The sequence below is a fragment of the Chelon labrosus genome (genome assembly GCF_963514085.1).
Source record: "Chelon labrosus genome assembly, chromosome: 3".
Lineage (NCBI taxonomy): Eukaryota > Metazoa > Chordata > Actinopteri > Mugiliformes > Mugilidae > Chelon > Chelon labrosus.
This window is the reverse complement of record NC_140339.1, coordinates 5,449,804-5,461,910: the sequence shown is the minus strand read 5'-3', so window position 1 is coordinate 5,461,910 and position 12,107 is coordinate 5,449,804.

Here is a 12,107-nt window from a genome sequence, read left to right as displayed (position 1 = left end):
GGAGCAAATACAGATGGCGCGAACCGTTCACAAGCCTCAAGAATAGAAATATCTGATCAGACCTTGTCGAAGTGCAGATTAAACACCTAAAAAAGCCAGACAAGTTCAATTCTTTGTAGAGATGAAACTAAGATCAACCAGATGTACCATAATGACAGAGGTTGTGATCCAAAGCATAGAGCGTAAACAGATTACGCTTATGTACAGATAACAGATGCCTCTTTCTGTTCTCATCTCATCATTAACCAATGCTCACTTTTATGCCCTCGTGTCATGCTAACACTGGCAGAGTCCTCCATTGTCAGCCTTATGCAGTTTATACAGTTGCGTGAAAGCAATCCTGGAGCTTCTGAAGGACAAGAAACTGAATATTCTGCAACGGCCCACTCAGTAACCTGGCTGATTCAGCATACATTTCACTTAAAGACAAAACTAAAGGCAGATAGACTCACAAACAACCGAAGACGGCGACAGTGACGGCCTGGCAAAGTATCACAGAGGCGTTCATTGGTGATTCCATTGTTTCCAGAGTATTGGAAATTCACATTTTATGTATTATTATGTTAATTGCTTATTGTATCAGTGAATATATTACTAAAATAACAAACACGGTGTTATTTTCCAACAATTGATGTTCCCAAATGTACATACATGCGTCAGAATTCATTCATTCATTAATATTCCTATCCCACCTGTCATTGGGCGTGAGAAGGGGTACACCCTGGACAGGTCTCCAGTCTATCTCAGGGCTAACACAGAGAGACAAACCATTCACACTCACACCTACAGCCAATTTAGAATCACCAATGAGCCTAACGAGCATGTCTTTGGATGGTGGGAGGAAGCCGGAGTACCTGGAGAGGACCCACGCAGACACAGGGAGAACATGCAAACTCCACACAGAAAGGCCCCAGTCGGCCCATGGATTCAAATCCGGAACCACCACGCCACTGTGCTGGCCATTTTTAAAATTTCAAATTTTACTTCAATTCACTTTTTGTCTTATAATTTCTTAGCTTGCTCCATTTCCAAATCCCCCCTTCAGTTAGTAGAGACATCAGTGCTAACCACCACACTACTGTGCCGCCCCTGCGTCATAATTAAAACAGCCAAAACATTTAAGCCACTGTAAATAGTTTGCAGCGTAGCCGAGACATTCCAGAAGTTCAAGTTTTCCTATACAGTATAGGTCTGTGAAGGTTCTCAATCATACAGGTCATGGTATATCCAAAAAGGATTTTAAAAAGGCAAACTGGACTTGTAGAGTTTTTTGAGAAGACGTTTCACCACTCATCTGAGTAGCTTCTTCAGTTCTGGGGAGTTTGAGGTTTAAATAGGAAACTCTGTGGGTAACACATCAGAAACTTGCTTGACTTGTGGTGGTACTCTAACAACCCTTTGTCACTCACAGTTACAGAAACAAGTGAAGCAAGTTTCTGATGTGTTACCCACAGAGTTTCCTATTTAAACCTCAAACTTCCCACCAGTCCCCTAGAACTGAAGAAGCTACTCAGATGAGTGGTGACACGTCTTCTCAAAAAACTTGTACGAGTCCAGTTACATTTTCCTATATAGGTTAAAGTGTACAGAAGACACTCGTAGCAATGCCACTCTTACTACTAAGAGGATGTGACATTTTAATTTACGAAAGTATATGGCTATAAACTTGTACTTACAAAAGTTAATGTGATGTCTGCTCATCTTCACGTGGAACCAAACGCTACAAAGAGCAAACTGGATTTCATCTCTATCTTCACCTTATGTCCTCCCCCCCAGCTGCAGCTTGTTATTTTCTCCTCAGGAGCTGTGTTTGATCATATATGATCATATTTTAAAACCCTGCGACCTTCCTCGTACTGTGTTTGTGTTAAATACCATGCACGGTAATAGTTGCCATTAGTCACTTTCATCTTTAATATACCAGGTTGGACTTATCGTGATGTGCACGCAAGGTTGTTCGGAGCTTTTCCAGCTATAAGGTTTATAAATGTAATTCATTATACTCAGCCAACAACATGTATTATTTCTAACAGAGGATTTAATTGTTGTCAATGTTGTTTTTTGCTAAGACTCTAAAACTACAATAGTCACCGCTTTAACCAGCTTCATGCAGCTGTCTTGACTGCTGAACCAGTCACGACTGCAACCCCGAACCAATTATCTCACAGGTTGCCCCCCCTTCAAAGTCACTTCTATTGTCATTTGAACAACCGTGTTAATGGCGCCATTAGAGAACAATCTCCAACTAGATGTCAGGCACCAGACATGGAGACAAATGTGCCTTGAGGCTAAATATAACTATCAGGTTATACTGGTTGTGCGGTACTTAAAAGAAGGAGTTCATTTCATTGTCTTGTGTGATTATTATCGCCACGGAGCGAGACGGTTATCTGGAGGAGGGAGGAAAGTTGCCTGATGCTGATGCCAGCGTCAAATGATACAGCCTGCCGGCACTGCAACTTACTAACATGTTTACTTTCTAATATCCTGTTTGGAGAGCAAATGTGTGATTTGAAAAAGAAATCCCTTCAGTGCATGTGGTTCTGCTTTTTTTTTTTCTTTTTTTTTTCTCATTGGTCCAATTTGTATTACAGCTTGGGGTTTATTTTTATAGGTCGGCGCTTGAGTCTGTAATAAAGTGGTACTCACTGAAGTAACTGGTTAAAATAGGTCAGATGGTGCAACCAACACGGCCAGAGAGGTTGTAAACAACCACCCCCGATCCCCTTTCCACTGGCTGGTAATAATTTTTTTTGGAAATGTGTCGTCCAAACGGTCACGCAATTAACAGGCTACTTTTTCTGGTTCAACTCTGATCTGCTGTTCAGTTCATGCATTCGTGCAAAGTGTTTTCCTTTGCCTTTTACCCACAGACTGTATAAAGATGGACGGCAGAACAGCTCCTCAAAAGTGAAGTCAAAGCAAGTAGAGCTCCCCCTGGTGGCTGGCTGCAATATAGGTCATAAGCTCTACCCCCTCCATGTTAATGGATGGGACTTGGGCTGAACTAAAACACTAAAATACACGTCAAATGTATATTTTTTTCAAGGATGGTTTCTGTCATTTTAGGTAGTTAACATAATGTTGACGAGTGTTCAAGTCTCAATTTTTGGGATAAGTTTAATTTTAGTTAGTTATTTGACGCTGTAGAAATAGGATGTGACCACCAGTGGCCATGCCAACCGCTCCGTAAAATAGTCTGGCTCCAAACTCCCAAGATGGCGCCGCCCGTATTCCTGGGAAAATAGCGTCAGTTTGACCAATGCAAGGCAGTGGGGACACGTAGTCCATATTTATATACAGTCTATGGTTTTACCTCTAAATAAATGGGGGGCACGTTTACAACCTGCTTGTGTTTGTTGCTCCATTGAACGTCTTTTACACTCGGTTTTATTTTTTTTGTCAGCATTTTTTAAGTGGTAATTTTTATTTCAGTCCAACAAACATGGTTTCATTGCCTTGTGCTTCGAAATCTTTTTATTGTGATTAAAAAAATTAAGGTTGAAGCTTGTTTTGGAGCGCTATGCCGAGACTTTAGGTTGTCAGCGGACATTTTGTCTTCCTCCTGGTGGCTTCAAGAGGCCTCCCCTGGACTTTTTCTGTGGGATTCATAAATCTTCGCAGTCCTGCTGGAGCATATAATGCAGGCCTTCATGTTTTTTAGAGACTATGAAATGATGTTTTTGTTGTAAAACTGTTTGTTCTCACTGCACCTTGACTTTAAAATATGTAAATTAACCAGAGAACTGTGTGTATTTCTGTTCTGACTAATTATTAAATATACACCAGATCACATGTTAATACTTTTCAATAAAGTAATAAACAACAGTTCCTGGTTACGTTTGACCAGCTTTTTCTTTTTCCAGTTCTGGTGGGTTCTCTGTCTGATTTGTAGTTTCGCTGGTCTGAGCTGTACGCGCTCCGAGCCCTTCACTCGACGCCGCCGACACCTCAAATCCGTGATCTCACGCTTTTCGGAGCAGTCATGTCTACAGGTGAGAGCTGGAACAAGGACTGAGCAGAACATTTTAGATTTTTGATTTACAGCTCAGCTCCTACCTCACTATCCATTTACAACCAGTGTCTGTATCTTGACGTTGGTCTTGTGATCCTTATGCAGTCATGGGTGGATGAGACTGATTGGTGCCTCTCGGATGTGACTGCCATGTCCTTCTTCTACCAAATGCGTCGTCTATGTTATCTGTTTAGTTTATCATCCTTTATCTGCCACTCCAATGCACACCTCAAAGTCATTGCCTCGTTACTTCAGAGATGCTGCCCCGGATGCTATCAGCCTATTAATAGCTGCTGTCGGGATGATCGTGTCTCCAGCCAGCAGTTTTATAAAAGAACTTCATCATGGACTCATTGTTACTGGGTCATTTTGCACATTTTTTATTTAATTTATTTATTTATTTTTTGCCTAGTGTAATTTAATTCAATTTAATCTATTTATCTATCTATCTATCTATCTATCTATCTATCTATCTATCTATCTATCTATCTATCTATCTATCTAATGGTCTGTTAGCCGATGAAAATGAATAGCAATAAATCCCTGTGTGTTCTGTGGAGAACTATATGATTAAATTATTATATCGACACCGATCCACTACAACATCATGACCACTGACAGGAGAAGTAAATAACATTCACCATCTTGTGACAATTCAGCGTTCTGCTGGGAAACCTTTGGACCTGGGATTCATCCATGTGGATGTTACTTAGACATGTAGCACCCACCTAGACCAGACCAGGCACCCCCACCCCATAGCAATGACACTCCTTGATGGCAGCAGGAACAAATCACAAAAAACAAACAACAACAACAACAAAAAAAAAAACATGAAGAACAGCACAAGGTGTTGACCTGGCCTCCAAATTCACTAGATCCCAAACTGATCAAGTATCTGTGGGATGATCCACAGAGGCCCCTCCCCTCAAAGGCCCCCCACTAACAACACTCTATTGCCAGACACCACAGGACACCCTCAGAAGACCCATGTCCATTCACTGATGAGTCACAACAGTTTTGGAGGCACAAGGGAGACCTAGACAATATTAGGAAGGTGGTCATAATGTTATGCCTGATTGGTATACTCAGATGAATTAAACAATGGTTTTAGTTTACTATTCTTTATCCTGTACATTTTAACACACAGTGGTACACAATTCCACTGCTACCAAGCTAATGATCATAAACTACAACTTCTTTTTCTTGTTTATTATTATTTTATAATTTTTTTCTATTCTGGGGTTTTCTTCTCTGTGTTTTACTATTACTGTATTAATGTGTTATTTTATGTACAAGTGTATAAACACCCTGCACGTCGCCAATAAAGGCAATACTATACAGAAGGTAAGTAGTCATGTTTATGATAAAAAGCTGTTTTAGACTCCAGCAGGAAAAAGGGCCTTTTTCTTTTATACCCAATCAGGAGTAAACAAAAAAAAAATGAAAATGGCTTCTGTTAGGAACAAATACAGAACAAAATGTTTGGTATAAGATTTAGGTATTCCAATTGCAATATTTTGTGTGCACAGTTTGACTTGTTTAAAAGCTTCAGAAGTATTTTTTTTTAAAGTGTGACAAATCTGAACACTGGATGTCATGTGACTTTAATACTTTAATAACTGAAGTCACAGTGCATCAGTAAAATCCCAATTATTTAATGTTTCATTTTGTGACAGTTTCTCAGAGTCCCATTATTCCCTGTAGATACCTTTGGCATTTTGTTCTGTTACTGGTAATTGGGATTTAAAAAAAACAAAAAAAAACGTGGACAGCGATGCAACAGTCTTCTCCTCCCACACACATACCGAGAAATGAATGGAGATATTAATGAACTGCTGCATTTTAAAAGATGTGAAAACTGGTGCTTCTGAACAGCCTTCGCTGCAGTAGCTTCTTTGTGCCGGAGTGAGTCCAATTACAATGCACTTTGGTGTTTAAAAATGACTCTGAGGTAGAGCTTCTGATACAAACCGTTGTCTTTGGAGTCTTTTATCTCTGCATACTGGGGAGGGGCTCCTGGGACCTTCTAAGGAGAATAATGCTGAGCGCTGCCTAAACGTATACAGAGATTAATTTCATATTCCCGTTGAGGTTTCTGTTTCACTCAAAACTATTACCGTGACCTTGACAGCGGCTAACGTTTAGCCTCGACTTAGATGGGAGGGCTTTAATCATCGCAGTGCAGATACAGACACCGCTTCCTCTCATTCTTCAGCTTGTTTATGGTGAATACAGAGTTTTCAGAGGCTTTACTCCGAACACGGGAGCTTTGAAGATACATATATTACAAAATATGAGTGAGGGCGCAGTGGTTCTCTCCAGAGGCCAAGTGTTTACAGAAAATTAATGAATGGGTGAGGGCATTTCTAATAAAAGGAAGCTTATTAGCGCACTAATGTGCACTGTTTTCATATCTTGTGTTGTCAAAATTCATTCATTCATTTTCTGTAACTGCTTGTCCTCTGGAGAGGCGCGGGGGGACTGGAGCCTGTCCCAGCTGTCACTGGTCTCCAGTCTATCTCAGGGCTAACGCAGAGAGACAGACAACCATTCACACTCACACCTACAGCCAATTTAGAATCACCAGTGAACCTAACCAGCGTGTCTTTGGACGGTGGGAGGAAGCTGGAGAGAGCCCGCGCAGACACAGGGAGAACATGTAAACTCCACACAGAAAGGAACCAGTCGGCCGATGGATTCAAACCCAGAACCTTCTTGCTGTGAGGCACCAGTGCTAACCACCACGCCACTGTGCCACCCAGTATCAAAACTGCAAATTTTATAATGACTCCAATTCACTTTTTGTTTTATAAGTTCTTGGCTTGCTACATTTCCAAATCTCCCCATTCCGTCCGTAGATGTGTAAGCTCACGTTTCTTCAGACTGAAATGTCTCACAGTGTCACCTGAGTTTGTGCAAACAGTCGTGGACTGCTGAAGGTGAACCCAGTAAATTGGATGATCCTCTGACTTTTCATTTAGCGCCACAAGCAGACCAGGAAGTTTTCACCTATTCCAGGGAAGAAGAGACTTTCAGTGTTTAGGTTTCTTTGGGGGGAGGGGCAAAAGCGAGATCGGGACGGAGTCCAGGAGTTGGGGTGTTGTTGTGCATGGCTCTTTACTAAAAGGTATGAGGAAGATCTCCAGTGTCTGCACTGTACACTCCAATACACCCATGATGCTTACGCAATTCCAGCTGCACGAATAAGGTCCCGAAGGATGAACCCTGACAAATATTAGCATGTTAACACACTAAAGTAAGAATATATACAGTGACATATATTGTACTTGCTGAACCACAGCTTACAGACATTTAGCTTAAAGCATTGTTCTATCCTAAGAGCCTCACAGTACCATTGACCTGGCTGTACACTCTTGTTTTGTGTATTTCTCTATTTTCCTAAGAAAGCATCAAAGACGTGAAGGTTTGAATCCCAAGCATGGCTCTGCTTTAATCCTCGCTGCTCAGCATACTCGTTGGTTTGAGGTCTGCAGCATTGTGTGAACTCTCAGCTAAATCCCTCCTACACAAACCTAACACTCGTCCGTGTAGTACACACAGCGGCGCGAGCTCACATTTATTGTTACAGACTGAAGTACGGAGCAGTAGCACCGATACCAACGGGTCGAGCTCGGGTCAAGTGCAGCTGTTGACCTGCACGGTGTGAAAACACAAAGACATTATAGATGATAGCAGGTGTATTTGACTGAACATTCACAGCTTGGATCCAGCGGTTAAGGTTAAAAACCTGCATTTATTCATGACTGTGCTTCATTTCTATTATTTATTTCATTTGCAGACAGAAAGAGAGCAGCCGGTGTCAATGAGCGCCTAACTGAGCCGCCCCGCTGCCCCACGGGTACTATTTTTCCATTTCTTGATGTGTGTTTTTGGGTATTAATGGTAACTGAAGGGCTGGCCTAATGGGACACAAATCTCCCACCTCCTGGAGAAAGAGCCTGCGCCTTCCCACTCTCTTGTTTTCTGTCTTCTACCTTCTTTCTCTTTTCCTTTTTTTTTTTCTTAGAGTGGCGTAAACACTCCCATCAATATAGTGTTTTCCCGCTGTCTACCCACCACTGCGCCCAGATTATCAGACAGGACTAGAGCACAGGTTTCACAATAAATCCTCTCATCCCTTCCCTCCCTGGCTTTCCTCTTCACTCATCTTCTTTTTCATCACTCTGACACTCACGCTCACTCTTTCACAGCGGACTTTCCCATTAAGGTGAAGTTTAGTTTCCTAGCACAGCGCTGCACGAACACTAATCACAATCAAGCAGGGATATTCTTATAATGTACAAAAAGAACTATATAAAAGCTAATATACACAGATCCGCCACAACATTATGATCACTGACAGGAGAAGTAAATAACATCAACCATCTTGAGACAATTCAATGTTCTGCTGGGAAACTGTCGGACCTGGCATTCATTGGTGTGGATGTTACTTAGACATGTAGCACCCACCTAGACCAGACCAGGCACCCCCACCCCATAGCAATGACACTCCTTGACGGCAGCAGCCATCCCCAGCAGGATGCAGCCTGACACAGGCACACACACAAAAAACGGTTTAGGAACAACTAAAAAAAACATGAAGAACAGCACAAGGTGTTGACCTGGCCTCCAAATTCACTAGATCCCAAACTGATCAAGTATCTGTGGGATGATCCACAGAGGCCCCTCCCCTCAAAGGCCCCCCCACCAACAACATGCTGTTTCCAAACACCACAGGACACCCTCAGAAGGCCCATGTCCATTCTTTGATGAGTCACAACTGTTTTGGAGGCACAAGGGAAGACCTGAACAATATCAGGAAGGTGGTCATAATGATATGCCTGATCGGTGTATACAGTTAAATGTACCTCTTCTGCCACCGTATCAGTTGCAGGTGTCTGCCGCTTTGACCTGGAATCAGAATTTGCCTCGCTTGAGTGTTGGTTTTATTCACCGTGAGCTGAGGAGTGGGATCAGGTGTGAGGATAAATGACCACAGATAAGCCTGAAATATGAATGCAGCCGTCTACCGTTTATGAAAATGTTATTTGATGTACTGCTGAGGTGTCAAGAGAACCTGCTGCCTGGTTTAAAAAAGGAAAAAAAAGAAATAATAATAAAAAAAAGAAATCTAGGACAGTTAAAGGCTGAGAAACACCAGCGGATGAGCATAAAAAGACTGCAGGGAAATGAAAAGGTGTTAAATTAGTGTCAGATTTCAGCAGAGCAAATAAGAGTAAATGGCATTTTGTCATTTATTTCTTTTCAAGAGCCGTATAAAGATATTTACAAATGGGTTCTAAAAATGACAAAACAAGTGTTTTCCACCTTTTATTTCCAGAAGAGAATGAGCAACCAACAAACATTAGAGGCAGATCCTGTTCGTGATGCGCCTGAAGCCTGGTGAGACGGATGCTGTCCTCTTTATCTTCATCGTCTTTATCCCCATGTCTGCTCTTGGAAGGTCAGTTTGGCGTCTGCCCACACAAAGCAATATTGCGGAGGGTGTAGCACACAACTGAGAGCTAATCTGCCACACAGAGCGAGAGGGAGGATATTGTCGCTAATCCTCAAATGTGAAAAATCACGTGTGCCAGACAGTAAACGCTCTCTGGTTCAGGAGTGAGGGAAAGGTGTTGTGAGTCTCCTCTTCATCCACGCCGTGACGGCTGCACCCACGGAATGAAAAGTCGGTAACCCCCCGGCACCGACACCTTTAGTTTGTAGTTAATTTGTGTTCTCGATTAGTTTGCTTTAAATGGGTTTTCTTCATTTTGCACTTTCCATATAGTTTACAGATAAAAGACATGACACGGGTTTTGTTTCACACATTACGTTTATATTTTTTGTTGCAGGTTAACATACATTAGTTCTATCTGGGTGCTCACATGCAGTTAACTTTTGTGCAGATTAACCAGTTTAAATCTCCGTTTGTGTTGCTGCATCCGGAGGCCTGCAGCATAAGACTCAACATTAGACTCAACAAGCTGGTCAGACGAGGGCCGGCTCTGTCCTGGACTGCTCTCTGGACTCCATCGAGGAGGTGGGCGAGAGGAGGATGCCAAGCTGACATCAATCATGGACAACCCCTCTCACCCACTGCATCAGACTGTAGGGGACCTAAGCAGCTCCTTCAGCAGCAGACTGCTGCATCCACGCTGCTGAAGGAACAGTACCGCAGGTCCTTCATTCCAACTGCCATCAGGCTGTACAACATCAACCTAGACTTGGCTTCATTGTGGTTTTTACTGTCATTTTTGCACAAATAAATATACTTTTTTTGCACTGCCTTATTTTGCACGAACCACTACCTCACCATTTTATAGTTTTTAGTTTTTTCCACCACCATGCTGTACATACAGAATGTCTTTATATTTCTATTTTTCTCTCTATATAGAGTGTTGTTACTTTTTTGTATATATTTTTCAAATTTGTATTGTGTTTTTTGGTAAATTCCCCTGTCGAAGGCATTTTTGTATATATATTTGCCAAATTCTGTGCTACTGTGACAAGGTAAATTCCCATAGGTGGGATTAATAAACATGTCTTACGTCTTAAAAGCTGAGGGAAAGGGTGGGGCCTGCTAAATAGGCTCCTTGGCTGATTGGACTGCACCAACTCCCCAACATTTCAGGGGGAGGGGGATTTAACTTAGTTTGGCTATTTTGTTTATTTTATTCATAGTATATAAAATGTTGGTATTTCTTTTTTGTTATTAATAGCTTTGTATAATTAAGGAAGATTTTTCTTTTTTTTTTTTTTTTTGTTTTGTTTATTTAGATGTTAATTGTTAGTGTGGTGTGTTTCTGTTTCCCCTTGTCTCTGTGCTCTGTCTATGTGCTCTGATCAGAGTTGCTCTGTTAATTTGACCTCTTTTCTGGGCCCAGAACCTTAATTCATTTTTTGTAAATTACTTCTTTTTGCATTTTGGGTAAATAAAGCCCCATTTTCTTTAAGGGGCTTTATTTATCCCTGATGTAAATTACACACAGATGCTACCCATGCAGGCAATACATGACTTAATTTTCCTTAATACTTCTACATGAGTCATTATTATTATTATTATTATTATCAGTAGTATTTAATCCATGCAGCAGGTTTAGCCGTGCTGCCATCTCTTCCAATGATGTTCCATTTTATTTACTGACCTACTTATCTCAGCTCACACAAACATGGCTGCCACTACTAAGACCATCCCCACCACTCCCCATGGGCGCTGACCCATTTGCCAAAGAAGCCAACCTTCAAATTTTCAAATTTCCAGATCACATAAGTCATGCTTAAACCTCTTCCCTAATATTTCTCCTCTGCTGCACACCGCCGCCTAGCATCCCCCCCCTCTTCCAATTCTCACTTTCCGTTCCCATAGTTCTCCTGTTGCAAGGTGGGTGTCCTCTTTAGCTCCTGACTGAGGCCTGACACATCGTCTCTCTGCATCCAGGGCGGCCGCACTTGCCAGTTCCATTTATGAAACAAGCCGATGTATTATTTACGCCTCTTAATTAGGCAGCGAAGCAGCAGCTTATACGAATGAGACATTTAGCAGATCAGGGTCTTGGATGGCACTTTCAAGGCGACTTCGCCACCACCGCCGATGCACAAAAGCAAACATGACAAGAAACGGCACCGTGACGGAGAAGAGGGAGTATTTTTAGCTGCGAGAAATGATTTTATTATAATAACATTAAAGAAGGTGAAAATGAGCACAGGGTGCTCTTGAAACATCTCAGCAGTCGATGCGAATCTCGCATTATTAAGATTATTCAGGACTTTTAAGAACACATACAAAACCAAAGGTAAATGGGTTACATTAGCTTAATTAATGTTTGATATTCTCGGGTGCCAAATGAAAAAAATGTTTGAAATGTTTTTTTTTTTTTTTTTTTTTTTTTAAAGAACATACAATCGTTAAGACGAGCAGATGGTATTTATTTCTTTTTGAATTCTGCAGATGTTGTGTTTCTGTTCATCACTGGCCTCCGCAAAGATTTAAATAGCTGCAAACATCATTCCTAAACCTTAACAGCTTACTGGTCTGGATAGATAGATAGATAGATAGATAGATAGATAGATAGATAGAAACAGGAGGATT